The following is a 25,609-nucleotide window of genomic DNA, read 5'->3' on the forward strand; positions in this document are numbered from 1 at the left end:
TATGTGAAAGCAATAGGGATTCTGTGCCTATTTGTTTTGTTTTGTTTTTTGGTGCCAATTTTAAATACAGTTTTACTTAAGACATGGCACTTTCCACTTACAATACAGTAACTTATAAAATGAAATGTTTATTTCCCTTCCCTGCACACATATTTCATATTCAAGTATCAAGAGTGCCCTGTTTATTTACTATAGCAGCTTGACTTTAAAATTGACGTGGAATTCACTAAAAAATTGAGTCCTTCAAATGTTTTGTGTGGAACAATGCTCGACCTATTCTCAGGTTGGCTTAACCAACCTCTTCATTGGTGAGCTTGGAGGAGGTACCACCAGATGGAGGGGCTCCACCATCAGGAAGTCCCCGGGCATTCCCCCTGGCATGCTTCTTGTCCTCTGGTACAACTTGGGAATGATAGGGTTGCACACTTTCTCCAGTTCTTTCCGCTGATGTTCAAATTCTTCCTTCCCTGCAGTCTGGTTCTTATCAAGGCCATTGCTGATGTGATTTATCAAGAATCTTCTGTTTGTCCTCATGTGCCCTGAAGCTTTTATCTTCAACGGTGGCTTTCATGTTGTCTGTGTAAGATTCAAGCAAATTCTTGGAGGCTGTCATCCTTGGTTATGGCACCTTCACCATCATAATCCTGAATGAGCACACCAGGCTGGTTGTCAGAATAGGTAGTGATGGTCTGCATCTGTTTGGTAGGAATGGTAGTATCGCACTTGATGAGGACCATCATGACTCCTCCAGCAGTTTCAAAGAGAAAGAGGAGTGACATCCAATAGCAGTGAATCCTGAACATTTTCAGATTTGTCTCCAGAAAGGATAGCTATCTTGACAGCTGTGCCATAAGCAACAGCCTCATCAGGGCTTATGCTCTAATGCAGTTCCTTTCCATTGAAGAAGTCTTGCAGAAGTTTCTGAATCTTGGGCTATGGGTAGAACCACCTGCAAGGACAATATCATGGATCTGAGGCTTGTCTAGCTTGGCATCCCAAAAGGCTTTCTCTATAGGGTCCAGAGTGCCATGGAATAGGTCAGCATTTAATTCTTCAAGTTGGGGACAAGTCACAGAGGTATGGAAGTCAATTCCTTCATACAAAGAATCAATCTTAATACTGGCCTGGGTGCTGGAAGAAAGTGTATTCTTAGCACGTTTGCAAGCAGTCTGGAGGTGACGGACTGTCCTCTTGTTCTCATGGATGTCCTTCTTACATTTGCGTTTGAACTCTGCAATAAAACGGTTGACTATTTCGTTGTCAAAGTCTTCTCCACCTAAGTGAGGGTCTCCAGCTGTAGATTTGACCTCAAAGATCCCATTTTCAATAGTGGGGACTGAGACATCAAAAGTGCCACCTCCTAAGTCAAAGATTAGCACATTTCTTTCAGCTCCAACCTTTTTGTCTATGCCATAAGCAAACAGCAGTAGCAGTTTGGCTCATTGATGATGCTAGGTATATGGAGACAAGCAATAACTCTAGCATCTTCGGTGACCTGATGCTGAGAGTTGTTAAAGCACGTGGGTAGTGTGACAACTGCATTGGTAAAACAGTCTTCCCACGGTATACTTCTGCGATTTCCTTCATCATTGTCAAAACCATAGAGGACACCTCCTCTGGATAAAACTGTTTCTCCCTTGTATTCTACTTAGACCTAGGGCCTACCAGCCTCATTTGCCACCAGGAAGGACCAATGCTTCATATCAAACTTGACAACAGCATCGTTGAATCTTTGTCCAATCAGGCATTTCATCAAAAACTGTGTTGGTGGGGTTCACTGAAACTTGATTCTTTGCAGCATTGCTGATCAATCATTCAGTGTCAGTAAAGGCAACATAACTTGGGGTAGTTCCATTTCCCCAGTCATTAGCAATTATTGCCACTTCTATGCTTGAAGACACCCACACAAGAGTAGCTTCTAGAGAGCTAGCAGGGCCTTTGATGAGATCCGGTGTCTATTGAGTTTTGTGTTGTATTCACTTAAGTAGCATATTGTGAAAAATAATAAATTCAAATCTAGAAAAATCTTTTTTCCTTTTTGAAGTATCTGCACACTACTCAGGTTTGATAGGCACTGTTCTAGAACCAAAAGTGCTCCCCATGCATGCACACAGCACCTTTATTTTTTTTTTAAGATTTTATTTATTATTCATGAGGGACACACAGAGAGAGGCAGAGACAGGCAAAAGGACACGCAGATTCCCTGCGGGGAGCCTGATGCAGGACTAGATCCCAGGACCCCGGGATCACACCCTGAGCCAAAGGCAGACACTCAACCACTGAGTCACCCAGGCACCCCCACACAGCACCTTAAGAAGCTACATTAATAAACTCAGGGTGCTAAGATGTCACTTAATCTTGTGCACTGACCCTCCTAACAGCATGTCACTAACAGAGTTGATCCAGTTCCAAAAGTTGGCTGCTGTATTATTTGGAACCTCAAATACATGCTTCTTTATAAAAATTACATTAAAAACCATGTTAGGATCTCAGATCAGTTGACCAAAGCCTGTATAATATAAAATGTTCTTGGACCAGGAAGAATTGATGTGTCCTGGGGTATATTTAACTGTATCCCAAAGATTTTGAACGGTTGTATCTTCATTCTCATTAGTTTCCATGAATCTTTTTAATTCTTCCCTAATTTCCTGGTTGACCCTTTCATCTTTTAGCAGGATGGTCCTTAACCTCCACGTGTTTGAAATCCTTCCAAACTTCTTCCTGTGATTTAGTTCTAATTTCAAAGCATTATGGTCTGAAAATATACAGGGGACGATCCCAATCTTTTGGTATTCGTTAAGACCTGATTTGTGACCCAGTATGTGGTCTATTCTGGAGAAAGTTCCATGTGCACTTGAAAAGAATGTGTATTCAGCTGCGTTTGGATGTAAAGTTCTGTAAATATCTGTGAAATCCATCTGATCCAGTGTATCATTTAAAGTTCTTGTTTCTTTGGAGATGTTGTTTGCTTAGAAGATCTGTCGATTGTAGAAAGCGCTGTGTTCAAGTCACCAAGTATAAGTGTATTATTATCTAAGTATGTCTTAACTTTGGTTATTGATTGATATACTTGGCAGCTCCCACATTCGGGGCATAAATATTGATGATTGCTAGGTCCTCTTGTTGGATAGATCCTTGAAGTATGATATAGTGTCCCTCTTCATCTCTTACTACAGTCTTTGGGATAAACTTTAATTTATCCGATATAAGGATGGCTACCCCTGCTTTCTTTTGAGGACCCCATTTGAATGGTAAATGGTTCTCCAACCTTTTATTTTCAGGCTGTAGGTGTCCTTCTGTCTAAAATGAGTCTCTTGTAGACAGCAAATAGATGGGTCCTGCTTTTTTATCCAGTCTGAAACTCTGCGCCTTTTGATGGGGTCATTAAGCCCATTCATGTTCGGAGTTACTATTGAAAGATATGAATTTAGTGTCATCATGATACCTATTCAGTCTGGGGTATATTTTTAAAATCCAAGTTTTTCCTTCCTTATTCACAAGACCAGGAAACACTTTATGGTACAGGTTTGGGGCTACCTGTCCTTATCTTCTGCTTCATTCTAACCCTACCTCTTTCCCAAATCTAGTAACTCTTCCTGTTAAAAGTATCCCCTGCTGCAAAACAAGAGCTCTCATACATTCATATAACTGCCCAAAGTTTACAAACAGCTTCACACCACCTGTCTTACTAACTCCTCATATCACATCAGCTTGATAAATAAGCATTAAAAATTCTCCTTTTGTAGATATCAAAACTAAGTTTCAGAGAGGTTAAGTGGCTCTCCCAGGGTCAAATAGCTAGTAAGAAAACAGATGTAGAAGCACTTGATTCCAAGTCCCTGGGTTTTCTCCTCCCATTCTCAATAATAACTCACAACTATTTTTCTTTCTTAGGTCATTAGGAGGAAAAATGTTTAATTAACAAAAATTGCTTCAAATGACTAATAGACCTAGCTCCCTGAGATATTTGCATTTTCAAAGCAGAGTGCCAGGCTACCCAAATCTATAACATGGAGATCAGCAGGAAAGGTGTACTCATTTCCTAGAGTTGCAAATTAGCACAAATTCAGTGACTTAAAACAACATAAATGCATTCTCTCACAGTTCTGGAAGCTAGAGGTTTGACATCAAGGTGTTTGTAGGGCTGGTTCCTTCTGGAGGCTCCAGGGGACAGTCCCGTTCTTAACCTCTATCCTAGCTCCTGTGGCTGCTGGCCATCTTTGGTGTGTGTTGGCTTGTAGACTCATTGCTCCAATCCCTGCCACCATGTTCACATCACCTTCTGTCTGTGGTTCTCCCCCTCTCCTTTTCTCTCCTCTTCTCAGGACACTTGTCATTGGACTTGCAGCCCACACTAGTCCGGGATGATCTTATCTTGAGATTTTTAACTTAATTATATTTGCAAAACCCTTTTCCCAAATAAAGACCCATTCACAGGTTCCGAATGGACTTCTCTTTGGGGGAGGGGCACAATTCAAACCATGACACAAGGCTCAGTGTAAAGTAAACTTTCTCATTTGTGGAACACCTGAGACAACTCAGCAATCCTATATACCACCCATTATCTCCTAGCCGAAAACAAACATCCTGCATCTGGAAATTTCCTCCAGGTTCTGAATTTCACCTCTGGTTTCTACTTCTAGTCTTTGGTTTCCCATGCTTCTGTATTCTGTCTAAAACTGAAATTTCCCCGCTTCCTTACCCATTCATATAATCACCTCCATTAGGAGGGCAGCCTGGTTTTCACTGATTTCTCAACCTGGCATGGTCTTCCACTGTCATTGGCATTTGCTAAAGCCCACTGGGTCCAGGCTTTCTGGAAAGCTCATTCCCCACCGTCTCTTACCCTCAACTACCATTTGTCTTGGGCCAGAATGCTAACACTGGGGAGACACGACTGGTTATTCTTAGAGGTGAAGGCAGCCTGGCCCTGCCTAGGAGTCAGTCTCTCTCATTAGTTCCTGACAGTTGATGCTTTTCATTGCTTCTTTCTCTTACCCATGCCCTCACATCAGCCATCTCCTCCTGTGGCCCAGAAATCCCAGGGTTTCTTCTGCGTTCCACTGCAAGTAGGGGGGACCTGGCCCAGGGCTCCCATGGCCACTATCTCATAGCAGTGGGGGAAGTAAGGCAGTACTGGCTGTTTTCAAGGGGAAAAAAAATGACCAATATGTGTAAGAGAAGAAGGGTTTCCTTTTGTCTCAGACCCTATTCTCTATGGGCCAATGGTGCTTCTTGAAATATATCCTCCACTGACCACCCGATGAGAAACATTCATAATTGTTAAACATCCACCTTTCTGAGCCAGATCCTAGGCCACCATAACAGAACCTCTGGGAAAGGACACAGAACTCTGTTTTTTAGCAAGTTTCCTAGGAGTTCTCCTACACACTAGATTCTGAGAACAGTCACCCAGTATAATCAGAAGTCCAAAGCACAGCCATGCTTCCTGGTATTTAATTAGGCACCTTCTGTTCCTTCACTGAGTCATTCTTGCAGCACAACACTGCCCACAGGTTCAGATCACACTCTCGTGACTCTAGAATGACCTTGTCTCCTCCATTCTTCCCACTTGGGCAGGAAGCAGCCCCACGGGCTTCTCTCTTTCTGCTTCATTTTTGGGGAATCCGCTGCCCATCCCTGCTACTGGGCCATTGCCAGTGTTCCCCAGGGTCTCCTTACACATTGAATTTTGGAAAGGGGGTTGAGATTCAGGTGCCTTTCCCTATGAGCTCTAATTATCAGAGGTATTAATAAGTGCAGAGGAAAAAAAAAGCACCACAAAAGATCCCCCAAACCATTCCCCAGGGGAAGGTGTGCCTGCTTAACTCCGATTTGTGTCACAGCAGGAGGCTGGCCTGTGGTGCCCCCAGTCTCAGGGTGATCAGATGAGTTTCAAAGTAACTTGTGAACTGTGCAAGCAGAAGTAGCAGGTGTCAAGTTCATTTCTGTCCTGACATTCCCCTGAAGCTTTCCAAATCCTCCACAATCATTAGCACATCTTCAGTTACATGGCAAGCTGCTTTAACTGTAAATGTAAATATAGAAATTCATTGGGCAAGAAAATACTAACAGTAAAATCAGATGTCTTTTTTTCTATTCCCAGGAGAGCCCCAGAAAGGCAAGACGCTTGAGCCTTCTTCACCTGTATAATGAGATGGAGACAAACATTTCCCATCTAGCCCCTGGAATTGGAGGTTTCCAAAAGGCAGAGCAGAGGCTCCAGCAGACGGCTTTGTGAGCGGGTCAGAAGGCAGAGCCGGCTGCCTGTGTAGGGTCCAGACAGCAGCAGCAATCACACAGCATGTCTCAGAATGTGTACAGAGGCACATACAAATATATACATACATAAGAAAGCTCTTAAAAACAGCGCTCGTTATTTGGGAAAATAGGTAATGTTGCCACTAACATAGTAGGAATGAATGAATGCACCTGAAAAGCTCAAGTAGCAGAAGTTTGAGTACAAAACTCAAAAGAGCTGGATTCAGCTTACCAACCAGCATGTGGTTACCAAGCACTTATTATGTACTAAGAAAATATTTTACATGTGTGTTGTATGTCTAGGGGTGTGTGTGTGTGTGTGAGAGAGAGAGAGAGAGAGAGAGAGAGAGATGATAAAAAATAAATCTGCAAGCCCTAGCTGCTGTGTAGTTCTGACCTTGGATGTTTAGCTTTTCCAAGGCCTGCTGGCTATATTCTGGGATGTGCCATCTAAGTGTGGAATCTAGAATATATTTTTCATTCCTATCTACCCTTATCTGCTTCCACACTATTTCAAATAGATCTTCATACAAAGTGAGTTATTAACAATAGCAAAAATTTTGCATGCACAAAAAAGTTTACAAAAAACTCCGAAGATAATTGTATACTACTGCACAGAGAGCAAGTGTTCTGGGCCTCTGGAGTGAGGCATTTGTGTTTTGGGGAGGGGCATGAGGGGGAGTGGTATAAGCTCAGAGGAGTTGTTTTGAAAGAGAGGTGTGATTACTCTTTTGATCACAGACCATGATGCTTGAAATAATAATCTTTATAATATCATAACCACTAAGTATATCTAAGATGCTATATAAAGATAATTTGTTATAAAGTAAGTACTTAAGTATATTTTTATGTTATTCGGGATCTGCTTATTAAGGCTATTCTTGGGACCCTACTCTTGTCAACATTTACCCTCCAGCAAGGTGTGGAATACTTTACTAGCTATATATCCAATTCTTAAGTATGAGTTGGAATAAAAATTGTTCTAGAAATTTAATAGAATCCACAAAATAAGAATACTTTTAATACAGTTTAGAGAAGTAGTCCTTTGGCATACATCAAATACATTGATTTTGAACCTAACAATTCCTTTCTAAGTGTAACTGAAACAAATTGTTAGATGTTAAATGTGGCAAAAATGGAAAAAAAAAGCCAGTTTGATAGTTAAATGGAAGGCAGGGTCTAGGAAATCTGAATTATATGACACTAGGTGGACTGCTCACCACATTGCCATATCAACTTCCCCATAGAAAGCTGTAGAAAAAAAAAAAAACAACAACCCATATAATCCCTGTAAGACTATACCACTGTTCTCATTTCCTTTTCCACATGCCAGGATAAAAAATACTTCCCCAAATTCTGAGCAATTCTTCTAAAGAAAACCAGTTATGATCTCATGAATGTATTGCAAAAAATTAAGCAATAGCTGGATGCAACCTACTTTATGATGAAAGATGGCAAATAAAGTTAATCTGCAAAGATCCACACTACCATCTTAAAACAGGCTTGGCAAATTTGGATGTGAAGGTCTCCATGTACATTCAATGTAAAAAAAAAGAATTATTTAATTTTCTCAAATAAAGCCATTGCTCCAAATGTCGTTTCATTCTAGCAGATATTTTTTTTAAAGATTTTATTTATTTATTCATGAAAGACACAGAGAGGGAGAGGCAGAGACACAGGCAGAGGGAGAAGCAGACTCCATGCAGGGAGCCCGATGTGGGACTCGATCCCAGGTCTCCAGGATCAGGCCCTGGGCCGAAGGCGGTGCTAAACTGCTGAGCCACCCGGGGCTGCCCCTCACTCTAGCAGATATTTTTTGGTCTGTTCTCATTTTTCTTTTAGGCTGCAGATGTGCCTATCAAGGCCATAAACCTTTAGACCAGTCCACACTGACCACTCAGCCTTTACAGGCATTAAGGATTTTGATAGGAGACCAGGGACAGCTGTTTGAGGTTTACAGCAATTTGAAACAAATGTTTCTGTCCACTCTTTTTGTTAATGTTTACAAAGGACACAAGAGAGAAACAGGTCTTAGAGCTCTGATTTTAGTAAACCCTTTGCTTTAACATAAGGCGTCTGTGAACACTTTGAAAGACATATTTTACAGTTTTCGAGGCTACTTCCTTGAATGGCTTGGCTACAAATTATCAGAGAACTTTTAATAGCACTTTAATCCCTTCCACTTTATGCTATCTTCCCATTGTTTTATGTTTCAAAAAACTAGAAGAGTAGCTGATGATTTCTCTGAAATAAAAATCATAGTATTTCATCTGGAACCTAGGCATACAATTAGGTGCCGGGGCATTCAGCAACAAATATCCAAAAACTAGGTCCTATGACCTAGGATACAGGTGACAGACAGATACAGGTCTTCACTGTCTGATACAGGTGACAGAAATCTCTAATATTGACTATAAAACTTCCAAGTCTGAGGTCCTGGAGCATGGAACTGAGACTGTACTGTGTCTCAACGTGAGACAAAATTCAGTGGCTCTTTTCCTCATCAACTCTTACCGCTGGACTATTTGGTAAAATAGCCATAGACTCCCACAGGGGTGAGGATGAGGGAGGAGACATCAAAGAGGATAAAAACCAACTTGCAGAAATGCAGCAGAGTGAGACCTCCCTCTTAGCATCTGCAGCATAACCAGATTTATATGAAACCAGGTTCAAGGCTAATGAAGTCAAGAGTGAAACAGTCTACACTGTTATTTTTTTAAATGACATCTTTCCTTATACAGGTAGCAACCACTCAAATACCAAGATCTCAGAGGAAATGAAACTTGGATTTTTCACAGGAAACAAAGCAATGATTTAAAACTTTTTAAACAGTTGGCTTTATCTGAGTCCCCATGAAGAATTCCAAGAATTCTCAGGCAAAACCTTCATCTGAAAAAGTCCACATTTAAATAGTAGTACGAACAGAAAAAATACAATTCTTTGATTGTTCAGAAGAACAAAAGCATTCTTGCTGCCAAGAACTGCTTCATGGACAGAGCACTAGACCTTGAAGGATAACATTTTTTTTTTTTTTAGTTAGATTCCATGCCCAATGTGGAGCCCAATATGGGGCTTGAATTCATGACCCTGAGAGCAAGGCCTGAGCTGAGATCAAGAGTCAGACACTTAACTGGCTGAGCCACCAAGGTGCCCCTTGAAGGATAAGGATTTTAAAAGGTATCTGTGAGATGTGGGAAATCTACTTCAAGATTGATAATTTTATGTAATTTTAGTTTGCATATGTTAATATCCTATTTTGTGACAGCGTCAGGAAATTTGTATTTGTCCTAAGTTATTTAGGTGATTTTATGTTCAACCACGCCTGGAAACCCACACCTTGACCTACAGCTGTAGGTTCTCCAAGTGTGGTCCCTGGACCAACGGCATCAAAATCAGCAACTCCTGGGAACTTGGTAGACACACAAATACTCAGGCCCCGTGGAAAACCTACTGAAACAGAACCCTTAAAGGTGGAGCCCGCTGGTTTTAACTAGAAGCCAGGTGAGTGGTAATGCAGCTCAGGTTTTGAACCACTGCCTCCGAGATGCCAAAGTTCCCAAGGCACCTCTCTTCAGGCCATTCCAGAGAATTCCTGATGGATGGGTAATTTAACAGTACTAGATAAAAATAAACAGTACTAGATAAAAATTACCTAATTTCACAGAGGGGCAGGCCCTTAGAAGTACGCCTCTAAAGGCAGAGAGAGCGGAAAAAAAAAAAAAGAATAATATTGATTGAGGACTATATAAAAATTAAGACCTTAGTGTGTCCCAAAGAAGTATAATAAAATAAGAAATTGGAGATTAAAATGGAATGGTACTAGCCAACCCTGAAACTGCCCATCTGGAAAGAAGTAGCCTTGATTTTTTTAAAGTCAACAGTATGTTGCGATTGGTATTTACAAAATCCATGATTATTCCCTCAGTTGTTTTATAAAACAACTTCTGCAGATTTTCTAATTGGAGTCCTTCTAGAATCACAAACATTTTTTTTTTCCTAGGCAGCCTCGGTCAGATACCTTGAAGAGATAGCTTTCACTGACAATGTTCCTATTACTTCCCTACGGGCAGCTCAGACTGCTCTGCTGTACATTATTTTGCCCGGATACCTGTTTACATGTTTTGAGCCATCCAATACAGAGCTAAACAGCTGTGATGTCTGCAGGCTCTTCATGGCAACCTGCCGCAGATGGCACCAGCTGATGAGCTGCTCAGACTGCAGCACAGGTTCTCTTTGTCCTGCTATGGAAGATGGTGACTAATTAGCTAGCATTTTAGCCTGGCCTTCCTCTATTGTAAAAGCAGGGCTGGATGTGCTGCCTTTCACGTACCGAAGGTTCTGGTAGGAAGGAAGCATGTGTAATTTGAATATTTCCAGCACTGTTCTTATTTCTGGTAATGGTGACAGATTGACGCTCAATGCTACCACAAGGATTCCTAGTGCAGCGACCAAGGTTAGGATATAGTTCCTGCCAGCCAAATAGAGCAAAGCTGCCAGCCATGCAGAGAAGGAACTCATCTCCTTGGCTTCTCTATCTTGGTGCTCCACCTGACTGAGTTATTCAACCACTCTGAGTATCCAGATAATAAGGAATATGAAATAGATTGGTTAGGGGCTTGGCAAAGGAATGACATTTCTACCTGGTTTGTTGTTCTTTTTTTCAACAGGAAGGAATTTGGCAAAGAGAAATGCCATCCTCCTAAGGATGCTTGGCATTATGTTTACTCCTGCACATTGCTTTTGTATATCAGGAAAGTCAAGAGGAGTCAAGAAAGGGCCAACCATCACCTAAAATCTTGGGACCTCGGAGACATTCCAAGACCTGTGGATTTTGTAGGGTTATATCAAACCACAAAAATCCAAACCAAGAGCATTTGCCATTAAGATGTCTTTTAAATTATGCTAATAGAATAGATTCCTTTATGTGGATTTATCTGAAGTTATCTTGGGGTTTTTTAGGAACATAGTTTATAATTTTTAATTTTTTTAAAATTTATTTATGATAGTCACACACACACACAGAGAGAGAGAGAGGCAGAGACACAGGCAGAGGGAGAAGCAGGCCCCATGCACCGGGATCCCGACGTGGGATTCGATCCCGAGTCTCCAGGATCGCGCCCTGTGCCAAAGGCAGGCGCCAAACCGCTGCGCCACCCAGGGATCCCAGGAACATAGTTTATAAATATTAGGCATTCTATGTAAAGAAAGGGCATAGTCTAGGGATCCCTGGGTGGTGCAGCGGTTTAGCGCCTGCCTTAGGCCCAGGGCGCGATCCTGGAGACCCGGGATCAAATCCCACGTCGGGATCCCGGTGCATGGAGCCTGCTTCTCTCTCTGCCTGTGTCTCTGCCTCTCTCTTTCTCTGTGTGACTATCATAAATAAATAAAAATTTTAAAAAAATTAAAAAAAAAAAGAAAGGGCATAGTCTAAACTGATTTTTCAACATTCTCATCCAATTCCCTAAAGATTAACTTTCTTTTGTCTACAATTCTAGGAGCAAATACGAATGCAATAACTAAAAACTGCATTTAGTAGATACAGAAAGGTTATATAATAAAACCAGAAATCGTATCGAGTTTGTTCTTACATTATCATTCACCTTTCAAAGGTTTCTTAACTCCTTTACAGGCTTCAAATACCACTTAATCAATTCTGGCTGCAACTCAGTTCACATATTCAATTGACTTATGTGGTGTTGCATTTCTAAAATATATACTATAAATGTTTTCAACTAGACTCCACATTTTCATTCCACAATGTCAAGAGAGGGGAGGCCAAAAAGGATGGACTGCGGTTGGCACATGAAAGTACTGGACCATTTCTCCAATCTCACTTTTTCTATAATAGGCTTTCAAATGAATCATTCATTCATTCCTTCATTCTTTCATTAAGTAGAGAGAACACGTCATGTACCAGGAACCAGGAACCAGGAACCAGGAACCAGGTCATGTACCAGGAACACGTCAATATTTTACTCTCTCTTGCACTCTCTTACAAATTTTTCTCTGTAAAAATTCATAAAATATTTTTGACTGAAGGTTTTAGATAGCAGGTAATGTGAGATATATTAATAATAGACCTCATTTGGGGCATCTGGGTGGCTCAGTGGTTGAGCATCTGCCTTCAGCTCACGTTGTGATCCTGGAGACCCGGGATTGAGTCCCACATCAGGCTCCCAGAGGGGAGCCTGATTCTCCTTCTGCCAGTTTCTGCCTCTCTATCTGTGTGTCTCATGAATAAATAAATAAATAAAACCTAAAAAATATAAAATATACCCCGTTCTATTTGAAGTTGATTAGGACATGCTAAAAAATGCTGAATAGTAAACAGCACCTACAGTATTTAAAATGTTATGTCTCCACCTTCTGGCCACAAGGCAGAAAGGCATGCCTGACAAAAAACCAATTCAGGGAACAATGAGGCTTTTACAAATGGAATCTTTTCCCTGATACTGCAGTGTTCAGATATTTTCTGCATGCCTATGGCTCTAGATAAGAAGGAGACTCTTAAGAATAGCATGTAGGAAATATTATTTTCTTTTCTGTGAAAAATTAAACGTCGTACAGCAAATCTTTGAACAATTCAAAAACACATAAGTTAACAGTGTTATTTTGAAAATATTCAGTGTTAACAAAGATAATGTGATCTTAAGCTATTTGTCAATTCGTGGCTTTCAAAGTCCTTTTGGGGCAGCCCAGGTGTCTCAGCGGTTTAGTGCAACCTTCAGTCCAGGGCCTGATTCTGGAGAGCCGGGATCAAGTCCCACGTCGGGCTTCCTGCATGGAGCCTGTTTCTCCCTCTGCCTAGGTCTCTGCCTCTCTCTCTCTCTCTCCCTCTCATGAATAAATAAATAAAATCTTAAAAAAAAAAAAAAAAAACAAAGTCCTTTTGGATGCACAATGTTGGTCATCCTTACCATGGATAGGTGGCTGGTGCCTACAGGAAGCTGGGGCAGGGAGGGAACTCACAGGCTTTGTAGTTCAGCAGGGATAGGTTTGCCTATCAGCAACTCCATTTTTTAGCATGTAACCTTGAACAAATGCCTGAAACTTTTGAAGACACCTCAAATATTGAGCAGTAAGAAGAGCCTATGGTTGCTGGGAGGATCACATAGGGCATAGCCGATTTAAAAGTACACAGAGCACCCACTGCCAGATGAATAAACAATAAGGTACAGTAGTCCTCCCCTTTATCCATGGTTTTGCTTTCCATGGGTTCAGTTACCTGTGGTCAACTGAGGTCTGGAAGCAAATGCTCTTCCTTCTGACATCATCAGAAGATCAATAGCAGCCTAACGCTACATCATGATGCCTACTTCATTCCCCTCACTTCATCTCATCATATGGGCATGTTGCATCTCACAACAACACAAGAAGGGTGCATTCAGCATTATAAAATATTTTGGGAGAATGATAGAGACCACATTCATATAACTTTTATTAGAGTATACTATATAATTGTTCTATTTTATTATCAGTCATTATTAACACTCTGTGCCTATTTATAAATCAAATTTTACCACAAGTATGTAGACATAGGAAGAAATATTGTACATATATGGTTCACTACTACCTGTGGTTTCAGGTGGCATCCATTGCGGGGGGGGGGGGTGTCTTAGAACATATCCTCTGCAGATAAGTGGAGACTACTGTATATACATACAATTAAATATTATTCAGTCTTTTATTAAAAAGGAAAGAAATTCCGGCACATGCTACAACATCAATGAATCTCGAGGACATTCTGCTAAGTGAAATAAGCCAGATGCAAAAGGACAAATATTGCATGATTCCTCTTATACGAAGTACCTGGAGTAATCAAAGTCATAGAGACAGAGAGTAGAAACAAGGTTACCAGGGACTGGAGGGAGGGAGGAATGGAGAATTAGTGTAATGGCGCTAGAGTTTCAGCTTTACAAGGTGAAAACATTCCAACAGATGGATGGTGGGGTGATGGTTGCACAACAGTGTAAGTGTACTTAATGCCACTGAATTGGGTACTTACAAATAGTGAAAATGGTAAATTTTATGTTGTGTGTTTAACACACACAAAATTAGGGAGACACCTCGCCCATGGTTAAGTGTCAGGTGAACAGCTTCTAGGAGCTATAACAGCTCTCCTACTCTGCTATATTGCTGCCATTGATCATTTAATAAACAATGAAACAAAGGCTAGAGCTTTAAATGATGGGTCTAAGGCTATTCTGTATGGTAATGCAAGTTACCAGACCTCTCCACCAGACTGACTGATGTGTGTATGTCCATAGGAGTTTTTAACACTTTGAAACAGTTCAAAAGTTTGCACCCTGAGATAGGATATGATACCTAAGAACACGGAGGTCACCCCCACTAAAGGCAAGTTTTAAATTTTCTGGTGAATTTGAAAAGAATGTGGCTCCCATTGCTTGTTTTATTTTAAGTGAGATAGATTTTTCTTTTTTTTAAGATTTTATTTATTCATTCATGAGAGACACACAGAGAGAGGCAGAGACACAGGCAGAGGGAGAAGCAGGCTCCCTGCAGGGAGCCTGATGCAGGACTTAATCCCAGAACCCCAGGATCATGACCTGAGCAAAAGGCAGATGCTCAACCACTGAGCTACCCAGATGCCCCAAATTTTTCATGTAATAAATCATATCCAGTACCAAGGCTCTGACTCACAAGATAATACCACTGACACCATTCTATAATCTAGTGGCTAACACCTCCCTCTGCCATATATAAACTCGAGTTTTTAAAGGCAGTGTCATTGGCTTAGTCTAGGGGACGGATCATGCTGTAAGATAGAGTTCTATGATTGTCACTTAGTCACTGAATCAGGATTAAAAGATCTTAACCCATCCATACTAATAAATCACACAAGGTTTGATGAAGAGATCAGGTCCCTGAGTAGAGTTTGGGTGTCCTGGTTGGTGTGTTGGGAAAGTCATAAATCTGTATTGCAACTTGCAAAGGCTGGTGATAAGAGGGCTGGAAAGTGGTGGAAAACAGAGTGGAGGGAAGTGGGGAAGGTGTATATGTAGCAATTACTGAAAACAGCCAAAACCTGCCTTCCGCAAAGCATCAACAGGGGTTGGTCGGGATTCAGTGAAGTCCCTTAGTCACATGAAGATGCTCAGTAATTTCCCTACAGGGTACTAAGGTTCTCTGGGAGAATAAGCAAAAACTTCAGAAGGCCCAAATTAGAGACACAATTGTTGCTCCCCTCCCCACAAAGAAAACAACTCAATAGAAATATGAAGAAGGGTTTGTTATAAAGTTTTTCATTTATGTATCATGTTTTTTTGTTTACAGAACCCTTAGTGACTTTTTAAATATTTAAATAAGAATGTCAAATAGCAATTATTTCTTACGGTAACTGTGACTACTCTTTAAGAGCACTTATTCTGTGTACTTTCCCTACATTCTAACTCTCCTGACATTTGACATTGACATATAAGGGTTTTTTTTCTGCTTGGGTTATTTTATTGTTCTATGGTCCTTCCACCATGACAGGGAAATAACATTAAATTATATTTAAAGGGTCAGAGAGATTAAGGAACTTCTATAAGGGCACAGTTACTAAGTGGCAGAGCTGGGTTTTCAACACCGTCTGCCTGTCTTCGAAGCCTGTGCAATTATCTACTGGATCTGTCCTAGGTGTTGGTGTTTGTTTTTTTTTTAAGATTTTGTTTATTTATCCATGAGAGAGAGAGAGGCAGAGACACAGGCAGAGAGAGAGGTGGGCTCCCTACAGGGATCCCGCTGTAGGACTTGATCCCAGGACCCTAGGATGACGACCTGAGCTAAAGACAGACGCTCAACCACGGAGCCAACCAGGTGCCCTGCCTTAGGTATTTAGTGTGGAGTTAGGTCATTTATTAGTATTTTCAAAAAACATATGGTTAGAAGCTGAGTGGAAATATGGTTTTCCTCATCAGATTTAATTTCAGAGAGCAGAGACGGAGCCCTTCTTGCTCTCGATCTGTGCATCTAGTTCAGTGCCTAAGTCTAGTTCAGTTGGATTGATTCCAACATTAATCCATTAATCAATGGACTCCACACAACTAAATTAAAAGATTTTTACAAGAAATACTGATCAATACAGATCATGGACAGTCATCTCCATAACAAATCAATGAAAAAAAGTCATAGTCTCTGTCTTGGGAATATTTTTATGCTAGAAAAATATTTCTTACTAACGCTCTTGCTCAGGGACAAAGTGGTATGAGAGATGGCTGTATGTGGGAGACCTAAAGGAGATGAAGCTACTGGGCCGGAAGGGAAAGTAGCAGCAGTAGCCCTGGTGCCCAGTACAGTGCCTGGCACATGCAAGAGTTCAGTAAATAGGTAAATGAAACCATTAACCACAGCACAATAGCAGGTTTGCTCTTAGAAAGACAATAGGGCCCAGGAAGCATTAGATCATCATAGGGGACCCCATTCCTCCTGCAGGACAGGGGCTTCTCCCTGGACACCCTTAGAGAGCCACACTTTGGGTAAGAAGCACTACTCAGGGGCTCACACCTGCTCAGCCTATTCAGCTGATCCTCAGGTTGCAAGAGACAGCAAAGTTATATGCAAAGCTTTTAGAAAATACAGTAAATTCTGAATCATTTAAGGACTGGTAATCTCATCTGTGGATTACCTGACTTAAGGGGTTTTTTTTTGCTTGGGTCACTTCATTGTTCTATGGTCCTTCCACCATGACAGGGAAATAACATTAAATTACTATCTAAAATGGCAGGGCACTGCAGCTACTTCAGGGTAGTTTTCAGCATGTTGACCCCCTCCTCAACCTTACTCAATAGTTCTGAATGGTTCATTAATGTTTTTATGTTATGAATTTCAAGTTCCTCAAACTAACATATAAAACTGACATAGTTTCATTGCTTCTTTTACCAAACCATTCTTTTTGCTATCCATTCCTATCCCTGAAACAAGATTTGTGAGTATATTTCCTTTTCAACATACTGGTCCATTCATTCATTCATCCATCAACAAAATGGATAAGGGCATGGAGAATAGAGCAGAAGGGGGGTTCACACAAGGTCCTTCTCTCATGGAGCTAGTTGGAAGAGAGAGAAATCAACTAATCAACCAGCCTACTACCAGAAAATCATAAAATAAGCCATTTTCATCAGATCATTTTCAAGTAGAGAATGAAAAAGGGATATAAGAGTAAGTCTTATCTCTACGGATAAGACATTGAAATTGAGATCTGAATGAAAACAGCATCTAATCCTATCATGATCAGGAAGAGCATCTGCAGAAGAAAGAAGAGATGGCTCACAGAGAGTGAGAGAGAGAGAGAGAGAGGGAGGGAGGGAGGGAGGGAGGGAGGGAGGGAGAGAATATGTGGCAGAAACATAATAGGTGAGGAGGAGAATGATAAGATAATACTTGAAAGATTGGCAGGGCATAAACAGAGTAAGGAGTTCTAAACTTTATTCTAAGTATGATGGGAAGTGACTGGAGGGCTTTAAAAAAAGATTTTATTTATCTGAGAGAGTGAGCGAGAGTGAGCACAATCAGAAGGGAGGGGCAGAGAGAGAGGGAGAAGCAGACTCCCCACTAAACAGGGAGCCCAACATGGGGCTCCATCCCAGGACCTTGAGATCATGAGTAAGCTGAAGGCAGACACTTAACTGACTGAGCCACTCAGGTACCCCTGGAGGGCTTCAAATAAAGAATTGATAAAACCATCTTAGTTGCACTTTGTAAAGGTCTCTCTAGAGGAGCATGGATTGTAGACAGCCCAATAGCAGAAGCAGGACGACCAACTCAGAGACTGTTACAGGCAAGAGATAATGGTGTCTTAATCTGAAATGATAGTGGTAGAGATAGTGTGAAGTCTAATCCAGGATTTTTTAAGATACAGATCTTATAAGACTTGTATATAGATATATGTTAAGAAAAGGAAAAGGAAGATGAATGACTCCTAGATTTTTGACTTAAACAACTGAGTGGGGGGTAATGGTGTATATGAAGATGTAGTGGGGCAAACAGGCTTCTTGAGAGGTTACCAAAAGGTCTGCTTTACTCAAAGTTTGGGGAGACGTTTCAACTTACATAGAAATGTTCAGTGGACAATTAAATCTTTGAGTCTGGAGTTCTGAGGCATAGACAAGACTAGAGGTTGAGAAGGAAAGGGGTCACTGGCATTGACATGGCTGAATGAGATCACCCCCGGAATATATAAATAAAAAATAGAAAGTGGCCAATAACTTACCTATGGGGCACTTCAAGTTCAGATGAAGGAAAGGAGAATAGGACCCTGAGAAGGAGTAGTCAGTAAGGAAAAAGAAATGAAGATTACATAGTGTCATGAGACATAAAAGAACTTTGAAGAGAAAGTAATGGTCAACTTTGTCAAATGTTCTTGAGAGATCGAGAATTAATATGGAAAAGACAACTACTGGGTTTGGCAACATGAAGGTCATTATCACTTTGATGATAACTTCTTAGCGGAGTAACAGGGAGAGATGCCTGATTGGAAGCAGGCTGAGGAATCCATATGAGTTAGGGAGACAGTGATTATAGAAAAAAGAAGATTTTCTGTGAGAGGTACAAAAGAAATAGTTGAAAAAGGACATAGGAAAGACAGGAGACTTTTGTTTCAAGGAGAGGAGATACCTCTATATGCCAACAGGAATAATCTAATAAAAAGAAAGCAATTAATTATATAGGGGTGAAGGCTCATTGTAGATACAAAAAGTTTGGGAGGCAAGACAGGTTGGGACTCTGAACACAGTGAAAAGGTTGAGCCCTTGCTAAGAGCAAAGATACCTCCACCTATGCAAAAGGAGACAAGGTAGAGAGCATGAGTTAACATGGAAATCAGATGAGTAGACCTGGAGGCATGAAGATGAGGGTAGAGAGCTCCTTCTTGCTTCTCAGCGAAGCATGATGCAACATCATCATGAGATACTGGCTCTGGAGGAAAGATGAAGGTGTGAAACAACCATTTTAGAGAATGAAAAAGTGAACATCTATGCTAGAAACACCAGTAGTATTAAATGTCCAATTGTGGTTTCTTATTTTGAATATAAAGTGAGAACAATCAGCCAGTTGTGTATTTTTTCTCCAGCAGCTGGTCAGGGACCAACTCATGAATTGAAGGAAGCTAGGGTGAAGGCTTTTCCATGAGAAAATAATAAAGATAGCAAAAATATTGAAGGCATTCTGAGGGAGGCCATGATGGTAATGAATCATAACCTTTAAACTAGTAAGGAGGTAGTACGGTCATACAAAGGGATGGATTGGAGGTCTATCCTGAAAGGGTGGATTGAAGTCCATCCTGAAAGACTCGAGGCACTCAAGAACTGCTAGAATAAAAATGTGTGTGTAAATAAAGGATAAAAAGTGGATACTTGGAGTCAAAAATTTAAAGTTAGGACATTGTCTCAACAAGGAATGACTTGCTCTGTCACCTCTGCTTGGTGCATTCCCAGTTCTAACCCCTATGAGATTGAACTTGGCTATTCTGCTTACTTTCTGGATGACTTTGGGCAAGCCATGTAACATCTTGGAGCTCTTATCTATAAAATAAAGACAGTCAATCTTTCTTATTACTTTGAAAGTTAGCAATAACATATGTAAAGCACTTACTGCATTTACTACGTGGCAGGTGCTCAATCTTGGCTGCCTATTGGGTATACCTGTGTTTATTCTTACATCATCAATGGCAGCTTAAGAACTCATAGAAGGGGAAAGAAACTTAGGCTTTGTCTAGTCCATTACTAACTCTGCTTCTCCTGTAACTGATGCTACAATCCATTCTCCTGATTTAAATTTAGCCTACAGTTATCAAGAGGAATTAATAAAGTTATCCATTCCATGCAATACTGCACATTTATTTTCCAGTTTCTAAATAACTTAGAGCCAAATGAGCCAAGAATAAATTATAAAGAAATTCCTTAATTTTTTGTTCTTATACTTAATCCCTTTTCTTCATATTTAAAAATGATCTTTTCACTTTAGCCAGAATTGCTGTTCTAATAAGTTGCAATGAATAAACTGGGTAGTGTCAAAAATTTAACTTCCACTAAAGAAAAGGACTTTCACTGATACTGGTAGATTATACAAATAAAAAGAGAAACAAAACTTCATTTTATATATATATATATATAAATTTCCCCCAAGAGGAAAGAGGCAGCATTGAGTCAAAAGATTCTCAGAGACAAACTGAATGAAAATAAAACAAGACAGAAATGTGTGTGTCTTTTAAGGAATAAATTATATCTTGGAAATACAATAATAGTCCTTACATACATTAATTAAGTTAATTAAATTAGGAAATCAATATAGATTTCCTGCTAGATTTTTATGTGGAAAATTCTTTCTAGTTCTATAGGGTAGTTAAAAGTCCTCTCATAACTTGTGGATTAGCATCTTGGAAGATACCATTGAAGGAAATCATTACAATGGAACAACAATGTGAGTGCAATGTGATATGTAAGAATTTTGGCTTTTGGTTTCTTTTTTTAATTTTAAGAGCATATGTTGATGGATATTTTAGATCCACACTGACTCTAGTATTAAGCACCAAATGCCCCTCTCCTGTCTTTTCTCTTTGCCACCTGCTGAAGATGCTAACATGTGAAGATCTGCCAATCTTGTGGGGGCCCTGAACACTGCACATTAGAAACTAAATTAGAGATTAAAATGTGAGTATGTTGAGTTACCTTTCAATGCTAAATATATTTATTAAGTGCTCATTTTGCAAAGCACCCTGTGCCAGTATCATGAATTATACAAGGATAAATGAGCATAGTGGCTCCATTAGTATAAGTGGGAGATAAACACAAATGGCAAAGGTGCAAAAGGCCTTGTGGAGTCTGGCAAGTGCCAGAAGTTTTCAGACAAATAGCTATGGGAGTGAAAGGTGGGCAAAGTTCCTAATGGTTAGAGAAATGACAAAGGACCTCCTAGAAGGTGGATCACTTGAACCAGTCTTGGAAAATAGGTCATATTTTAATGAGTAGAGATGGAGGTGAAAGTGAATGGTGGAAATAAGTGCATTGTGATGGGCAAGTGAAGGCTGTGTGTACAAGGATCATGAGTTCTCAAATCGGGCTAGACTGCACATGAGTTACCAGGTGCTACAGTGCTATGTCAGCCTAGAAAAGTAGTCTGGGATCAGATCATGTATGTCTTGTATGTCTCCTGAGCCAAGGAGCTTGAGCTTTCTTCTGATGAAATAGCTTTGGAGCAGAAGAGCAATACAAGCAGGATTATCATTAGCAATGCAACCCTGGCATCCCTGTGGAAAATAAAGACAGGCTCCCCCAGGAGGACTGCATTATCCACATGAGAGGGGCCAAGCTAACGAGGGCAAAACCAGGGCACTGGCTAGAGGAATGGCTTGAAAGATACAGCATCAAGATACTTAAACAGGGTGATAAAGGAAAACGGTCGTAATCAAATGTGCCTCTAGAACTATTGTGATTGACTTGTAGGATTGAGCCACCATTAATCAGGTTCATAATACAGAAGGGGGCACAGGAATGGAAATGCTGGGCTGCGGACAGGGAGAGGCGAGTTTAGCCTTGGACCTGCGAGCTTGCAAGCATTAGTGGTGCACGTGACTGAAGGAACTGAGGAGATACAGTGGGCTGAGGTGAGCTGAGAGCATCTACTAAACTAGCCACTGGGGACAATGCTGAGAGAGAGAAGAGAGCTTCATAGATGCTAATATTTGAGGGCTGGGAAGAGGAAGAGGACTGAGCAAAGACTGAAGAGGAATGGCAAAGTTAGGAGAATAGGTGCCTGGCCTAGAGGTGATACCCAATGACTAAAATAATAATAATAATAATAATAATAATAATAATAATAATAATAATAAACAACCAGGATACTGCCCAGCCATAGAAATGTAAAGAGTATTTTAATAAAGGAGTGACTACATAAATTAAAAGGATGAATTTTATTCTATGTGAATTATATCTAAATAAAACCAGTATTAACAAAGAATAAAAGGATAATCGATTGTGTAAGATGATATAGAGAAATTAAGCAGCCTGAGGGTCATGGAGCTGTCAGTTGAAAGCAGAAACAACTTCTAAAAGTGCAATTCCAGTAGAGGAATGGCAGAAATCCAACTGTTGGGAGCAAAAATGGGATTGGAAAATGGAGGGACCTAGTCATGTAGCTTTTAATCAATAAGTTCAACATCTCTTAATGTTTTATCTTTAATATAAAACAACACATTGTTACTCTGATGTGGAAAATGTAGAGGGGCTTAAAAAAAAGGACAAAACGAAAATCATCTAATTTTCTACTATACTGGAATAACAAGGGTTCATGTTGTGATAGATTTATTTCAATACATTTTTCTGTACTTACTATTTATAGACTTGAAATCATGAGAAACATTCAGTTTTATATCCAGTCTTTTCAAAAAAGGTTTCAATTTCATGGCATTTACTATCGTATGGATGTGTCATCATTTTAAAATCATTCTCCTATGGCTAGACTTTGGTTTATCTCCCATTTTGCTATTTTCATTGTAATGAATACATTTATTCCTAAATCTTTATCCAATACCGTTTTACTATTTCCTTAGAATATATGCTCAAATGGGGAATTGCTGTGTCAAAATACATGAGCATTTTTATGACTCTTGCTGTATTATCAAATGGATTTTCAGAAATATGGTACCAATTTACAATCCTTCAAGCATGGATTCAGTGCACGTTCTTCCCTACTGAGTATTATCATTTTCTTTTCCCTCACTTTGCCGATTGGAGAGATAAAAACCGTATCTCACTGTTGGTTTAATTTGCATATGTTAGCTCAAAGAGCTCTCAAATAAGATTCTCCTTTAAGATCTGTGATTTGTTTCTAAGCTTCCTGATTAAAAAGGCAACAGAGAGAAACAAATTGATGAAAAAAAGATTATGAAAATGAACACAGATTAAAATTTAGTTCTATAAAACCAACAGAGGGACATATCAATTTGGACAAGGAGAAAGAAGCTCTTCATTTATGGTAACCAAGTACTGCAGAGAAAAAAAATCTCTCTCCCATTCAGCTGCTATTAATCCTTCTGGTTATGTTCTGAAGTCCCTGTTCTCCAAACAATCACAGGAGTTAGGGTGAAATACTGATGCACCAATTTTCTCGTATTCTTTATACACATCTCATTGACATGATCCAACATATTCAATTTCACTTGGGGTGGTGTATTTCAGAGAAACAAGCTAAAACTCTTTCCTAAGTATTTGTATTTGTATTCACGGTCTAATGACACTGGAAAAAAGAACAAAGCTGTCATTTCCTAAGAGCCAGGCACTGTGCCATGGATTTATACATACTATTAACTCTCACAACACTTCACAGGGGAAACTATCAGACCCATTTTTCTGATGAGAAAACTCAGGCTCAGAGCAATTTTGCTGTGCCCTGAGCCACACAGTTATGAAGTGATCTGAAACTCCAGTCCAGCTATCTGGCACAAATCCCACTCCCATATGGTCTATCATTTGACATTAATAATCTGGGAGACAAGTTAGTATCATTGTCTTTGTTACCTTATTTGAACTTCAAGAAAGGAAAATTGCTATAATACATCAATTTCCCAGGAGCTCAACAAAATATCTTAAATATTGTAGTGGGCTAAAATGTATCATTATGATGAGAGCAGAAGGAAAAAAGAAAAAAGAAAACTTGAGTTTTTAAAGAAAACACTTCAAGCATCCCTCTCTCTGACCTGTCCAACAATTCTTCCATTTCTCTCAGCCCTCCGATCAGTGAGGCTCCCACTTTCCCAGCATCCAGCATCGAGGCCACCCCACGTCCTCAATTCCTCACATAACTGGGATGCCTCACCAGCAGCCTTAATGACTGCACAAAGCCCCTTCTCTATGATTCTCAGCTGATGAAGCTCAGGCTCCTCTCTCACCCACCCCCTCTGCACCAGCACCCTGGCAACTCAGTATTACTAGGGAAGATCGCAAGTCTTGTCAAATGATCTCACATTCATAGCCAAAAATCTCCAATGGCCACTTAACATCGCCCAATTTTAAATAGATTGCCTTAGAATATTAATTCTTCTCCCACTCCAAAATGGCTATTTTGCATCTCAAATACACAGCGTCCTTCCCCACCCCCAGCTGAGGAGCCTGCCCTCTTCCACATGGGGAGTAAGGAGCAGCAATCAGACAGGGACTGGTTCACTTCCCACTCCTGTAATAACTGCCCATATCTGTATTTTACCATAACCTTCCCAGCTGTCACACAGGATGAGGTAACCCCACTCCTACCCAAGGCAAGTGGTACATGGTGCTCTTGATCCCAGCTTTTCCAAGGCTGGAGTTGTCTCATGGTTCAGGGCTCAGTTCAAATGTTTCCCTCTCAGAGAACCTCCCTTCCCTACCCAACCTACACACCCAGTCACCTTCTGGTGTTCTGTTCTAGCACAGTGCTTCCTATGGGCTATGGAGAGCTGCACTGGCACCATCTGGGAATGTTACAGGTGCAAATTCTTGGACCCCCGCCCCAGGCCCACAAAATCTACCCAGGCCACTCTAGAGGTGGGGTCAGTTGTGTGCTGGAGCCAGCTCACACCCATGTTGGAGACTGGACTGTGAAATTTCCAGGGATTGTACAAGCTGTTAAACACAACCACTGCTAAACATTAAACTGTATAAGCTTTCAAGTAAATGAACTGTATCTGGGATGGACACAAAATTTAAAATTCCATGCTTCCTAATACAATAACTACATTTTACTATTACCTCTGCCCTTGAGGTTATTTGCACCTGGCATAGGTGTACGGTGGAAATGCTATATGCTGGTGTTTACAGCACATCTCTTCTTGACTCTGCACATAGTGGTGCCACGTTGGTAGCCTGAAGTCAGTCATAGTGGCAGAACGGACACTATGGACATAGGGCACTGCTACAAACCAAAAGTATTTTTTCCAATGAGCCAGCTGTTAAATATTTCTCAGTTGATCACGGGATGAGGCCCAACAATCTCCATCTGACCAAGCCTTCTGGGGCATTCTGATACAGCTAGCATTTGAGTACCACTGGCTAAGAAACCTTTCCTGCCCATCTTCAATTCCCCAGTAACCTCCTTCTACCACTACCCAGCCCAATTCTCTCTCATCCACCTCCACAGTTCCTAGGTTTGGAGCTTGCCACACTTCAAATCTATCTCTGTTTCATACAACCTGACTTCACAGTACATTTCCCATACTTCATATATACCTTTCCTTTACAGGAAAAGATACGACTTTTCCCTGGGGCCCCAGGCAAATCCCTCCTTTATCTTAATTTTATGTCCAGGATTCTATAAAGAGATATTTTTCTAAGGAATTTATTTGTAACCTCATCTCATTTTAGTGTTTACTTCTGTTTTT

The 25,609-nt window shown here is 40.5% G+C and overlaps 1 protein-coding gene and 1 pseudogene across 3 annotated transcripts in view; both read right to left on the reverse strand.

Annotated features, from left to right (window-relative positions):
* RCAN2 (regulator of calcineurin 2) overlaps nt 1–25,609 on the reverse strand; it is a 262,870-nt gene that overhangs the window by 167,627 nt on the left and 69,634 nt on the right. The window lies entirely within an intron of this gene.
* On the reverse strand, nt 192–1,717 carry LOC129512505 (heat shock cognate 71 kDa protein-like; annotated as a pseudogene).

This window comes from Nyctereutes procyonoides, unplaced genomic scaffold (genome assembly GCF_905146905.1).
Source record: "Nyctereutes procyonoides isolate TBG_1078 unplaced genomic scaffold, NYPRO_anot_genome, whole genome shotgun sequence".
Classification (NCBI taxonomy): domain Eukaryota; kingdom Metazoa; phylum Chordata; class Mammalia; order Carnivora; family Canidae; genus Nyctereutes; species Nyctereutes procyonoides.